The following is a 4,836-nucleotide window of genomic DNA, read 5'->3' as shown; positions in this document are numbered from 1 at the left end:
GTTTTTCTATATGGCCATGCTTTGTTAGTTGTGGCAAAAAAACGTGACCAAATCACAAATTGGAGGCCACCCTCATAAAAGCATGGCCATTGACCACTTTTGGCCACGCTTTAAAAGCGTGGCAAGAAAAAAGTGTGCCGATAGGCCTTTTTTCTTGGAGTGTTTAAGAGTCTGACCCGTCACTATCAAGACTAGCCAATCCTCAACTCCTTTCACAATCCGTACGAATAATATCCTGTACATAATTTAATCTCTCTATATATAATAGGAGAGCAGTACATGGTTCTTTACATGACAAATGTTATAGTTCTATGTTTGACAAGTGTTATTCTGAAAAATTCACAACTGTTTATTTCTAATGAATGAGAAATATTGTATTTAACAATTCTCTCCTTGGTTCTATATTCAGACAAGACAAGATGCTTTTGCGGGAATCTTTCTCCCAAAAAATTTTTGAATTTCAAAATTATTCTTTAAATATCTTTTTTGCACACATTTTGTTTGTTTCTCCATTCAATTCTCAGCTCATAGGTCACAACCGAAACAGAGAATCGGTCCGTCTCACTCACACTCGCTCGTGATTTTCGGAACACCAATTTTTCGCATACATTTCAGTCAGTGCTGGGCATGTTGCTCGGCAACACTGTGTCGGGTTCGGTGGTCCTGATCGTGACGCCCTTAGTGGCACTGATAACTGGGATGCTAATCTCTTCTTCTGGAAGAAATCGTCGGATCCGAGCAGGAACCGGTAATACTCAAAGGATGTTACAGGTAAGCACAATAGAAGCTGCTTTTTTTTTCGTTGTACCCTTAACTCATGTGTTACAGCTCTGATTTGAGGGTTTCTCTTCTGAGCAACACTTTGATCTGTTTGTAAATATATAATGCTTTGCTGTAAACTTAGCCTTTCAATTTTCTCAGCTCTTTTCTTCTAACAAGTGACAACCAACAATGGCTTCAATGGCAGCGTTTTCTTCTAGCACCTTCTACACCAACCTCAAGTTTTACACCAAATCCAACAACAGCAACAGCAACTTGAACTGAAGGTACACTTTATTATTTTCTCTTTGCTAAAGGTATGAAACTATTGAATTTAATTACCTATTTTTTGAAATTTCTGAAGTTTAAATCTTTTTACCATTTTGAAGGGAACTCATATTGAGAAGCAATCAAATAGCAACAGTTGGTGCTATCTTCAATTTCAATTTCAGGTAACCCCTTTTCTATGTTCCTTTTTCCCCCTGTTTATCATTATCACCATTGAAAGTTGTTCAATTTTTTTATATTATAATTATTTTCATGCAAATTTGGGATATCTTAATTTAAGATTTTATATTTTTCCTTATTGCATTTTTGTGCAATGGAAAAAAACTTGATTATCTTGGAGTGCAGAAAAATTCTGCATCTTTAGCTTTGTGTCCAGCAATTAAAAATTGCATATCAACGTCTGTGAATGTCACTATCAATTTTTTTGGTGGATATATATTTACAAATATAAAACTATAAATAATTTTACTTGACCGTAATGTGTTTTGCTAAAACTATAACCAAGATTCACATTATTATCTCAAATTGCTTGGGTTGTTGACATCTATGTTGCAATTGGGGATTTAGATATATACATTTTTCTTTTAGTAATGATAGTGATTACAAGTAGAAGATAGTTACTTGAAGTTTGTCTTAAGGTTTCTCTTATTGATAGGGTCTTCATATGGGATGTCAAGGTTTTGGGGGTTAGTTCGGAGTTAAAGAGGAAGGGGATGGAAATTGGGTAGCTCATCAAGGAGGTATTTTATTTTATTTTATTTAACTACCCATAAGTGAAGATAGGTAGGTAATCAGAAGTTCTATAATTCCAACAGAATGATAGCTAGAATTCAGAATGAATTAAAATCTTCAATAAATGTTGGCATTGTTGTTTTGTCTAGCTGGAGATGGATACTAACATTTTTTTTGGTTTCGTATGGAGAGTAATGGGGCACTTTCTACTGACATGAAACTCTGTTCATCCTTTTGGCGTTAATGCTTATGTCGTCTAGATTTTATTTCTGGGTGGCCGAATTATGCCATTGTCAATAGCTTTTTTCTTGCTTTTATGACAAACAAAATTTTAAATTTGAAATTAGTTGAGCGTAAAATTTCCCAAAAAAGCTTTTGAATCTATCATTTGAATTTTTGTTGCTCTCATTCCTTCATTTTTTTCTCGCATTCTACCGGGTGCTTCTACGCGATGAAGGTGGTGGACACGGTGCGATGAAACTAAAGTATATATTCTACGTATATGAGTTTGGGCCAGGTTGTTGCCATGCTGTGTCAGATTGGGCATTCTCTTCACTCGAACAGGAAGCCAGGTCGTCCTCCGAAAGCTGCTCCTGCTGGTGGTCCAGCTGCTGATACTGTGGCAGCAGCTGAAGCTTCAAGTGGCGACTCCTATTCGTTGTTGTCTCTGATCTTGCCGCTGCTGTGACTGCATTGTGGCCTGCACCCATGGTTCTATCTGCCATTCATCACAACCAGGTCAGTCACGTAAGTTATGAAGTTTTTAATCTATATTTGAGTTGGTTTTGTTGCCCCATCTTCGCCCTTTATTCTTTGTTATTCCAGAAGTTGTTGCATTGGCCTTTGTTTCTGCTTGGTTTTTTAAAATTTAAACATGATTTTCCATTTGTTTAAATTTCAGATTTTATGTGTTGATAATTTGTGCTTTGTTATTTTTGAATTAAGGTAAGGTCGTGTGTCGTTTATTTTGATTTGAGGAAAAAGATTTGATTTTGGAAATTTTCTGTGGTGATTTATTGGGCTTCTTTGCTTTTTTTATGCCTTTGTTTGCTCTAATTTTGTATTATGGTTTGTTTCTTTCTTACATGTGCAGTGTGCCCTCTCATACAAATTTGATGAACCATTTTGCTCTTTCTTTTAAAAAATTCAGAAACAATTTCATTCTTCATTTAAAATATTGAGAAAAGGACAATCCCATTTCCATTCCCAGAATTGTTGTCATTACTTGATCAAATCGAAATGCCTTTGATTTTTCCTTATTATGAACTATGAAGCTTATGATTGACGTCAAAAAAATTTCCATAACTGCGTAATTTGCTATATCTATTGGATATTTTATAAGAATGAAAAATATCAAACACTTTTGATGGTATATGGGCAAAACATCTAGAGAGGAGTAAAAATTTATTTCCTTTCAATAGATCTCCAAAGTTGAATTATTTTTTAAAAATTATGTCTTTTTGTTTAATCTGCTTCTCTTTTTCTTTTTTTTTTCTCATAGTTGATCAGATAATTAATTTTGGCAGCGAGTGTAAGTGGAGGTTGGAGTGTTCTAACACCAAAAGCATCTCTTGAGGCTTGGAAACAATTGTTATGATGTTCTTAAAGGAAAATAAGAATGTTGCTGCTTTGACAACTAAAGCTAAGGTTAGAAAGTAGTCAGTTTTGAAAAGGGCTGAAAAATCCTTGAGGAAAGAGGATTTATAATGTTAGGTATTTCCTTACTTCTTTTATTATTGTATTTAAGTTTTAAGTAAGTTTCAAAACTAACGTATTCCAACAATATTTATCTATTTATGTATATGATGGAAAAGCATGGATTTAGTGTGTGTATATGAACTTTTAACAATAAGTACTCAAAGTGCTAAGGAGATAGGTTCCTTCATATACACTGATGCAGTATGTGTTTGTTAGTGTGAAGAAGAATCAGTATATAAGTTCATAATAACACTATTGCCTCAAAAAAATCATCATTTCTAAACTAGATATTTCATTTGGCTTTTGTACTAAAAACAGAGGAGAAATAGGTTTTAGGAAATGCAGCTTTTATGATCCTAATTGCTTTTGCTTGACCCTGAAAACTTAAAAATAATACTTGAATCCCATTGAATGTACCAGTTAATTCAACTTGGTGTTTTAACTATACCATATATCCTTCCTTCTATCTTTATTTTTAGAATTTGAATGAATTGATTATTTTAACTAATTTTTAGGTCTTCTTCTATGTCTTTAGATTATTGGTTTATATTTTTTAAAACTTTTCTTATTTTGACCAGTATCGAAATGTTACAACTTTGCTTAGCCGTGATTGCAGTGTTCAAAGGAGGCACCAAAAGGTACCAAAGTTTCCTGTTATCACATGTAATTGTTGGGTAAAAGTATCATTTTTAAGGAAATGCTTTCATAGTAGTGTGTTATAATTCTTGGTGGAAATGTTTGAGTAGGATATAATATATAGCTTTAGTGCATATTATCTAGGATGCAGTTACTTTTGTTTTGACATTAGTTTATAATTGTTGTCTGCATCATAAAATAGATCAAACTATTAATTATTCTCTTCTAATAAATTGATGTCCTCTGCTTTTCAAGGAAGTAATTTTTGTTTTGATTCTACTGACATAATGTATAGACTACTTTTGAAGAGAAATCTACTTTGGCTAAGGACGAGGCTGAACTTTCAATGTTGAAAAAAAAAAGAAGAAAGCTCACTTGAAGATTTGCAATAGCTAAAAGGTATCACTTTTATAACTTATTATTTCCTATGCACTGGGTATAGATAAAGGAAGCATTTAGTTGCTTTGCATCTTCGGTCGGTTGGAGGATTCATAGGTATAAAAGGAAAGTGTGGCTATCACTGTTTTATAAGTAATTTGGTGTACATAGCAGGAGTGAAAAATCGAATCTATAATTAAAAGGAAAGGAGTATAGAGGAGTGGTACATAGAGGTGATTCAAATGAGAAACAAATGAACGGAGGATAGAAATTATTTTTATCTACTATAGTTTTGGTGTTTGTTGTTGCCTTGGTCTGATCTTCATGTTTTTGTTTTATGTTTTA

General features: G+C 33.4%; 1 long non-coding RNA gene across 2 annotated transcripts in view; it reads left to right on the top strand.

The window, feature by feature from the left end:
- Nucleotides 413–4,836, top strand: part of LOC107621838 — a 5,748-nt gene continuing 1,324 nt past the window's right edge. Inside the window, exons 1-4 of one of the 2 annotated variants that reach the window (XR_002355765.1) lie at nt 413–771; nt 922–1,046; nt 1,149–1,211; nt 4,409–4,512. This is a non-coding gene — a long non-coding RNA (uncharacterized LOC107621838). Of the gene's footprint in view, nt 772–921; nt 1,047–1,148; nt 1,212–4,025; nt 4,116–4,408; nt 4,513–4,836 lie in introns of those variants that run through there. The other variant, XR_001615959.2, reaches the window with a different exon arrangement.

Source organism: Arachis ipaensis, chromosome B10 (assembly GCF_000816755.2).
Source record: "Arachis ipaensis cultivar K30076 chromosome B10, Araip1.1, whole genome shotgun sequence".
NCBI lineage: Eukaryota > Viridiplantae > Streptophyta > Magnoliopsida > Fabales > Fabaceae > Arachis > Arachis ipaensis.
The sequence above is the reverse complement of the archived record's forward strand: the minus strand, read 5'-3'. Positions and strand labels throughout refer to the sequence as shown.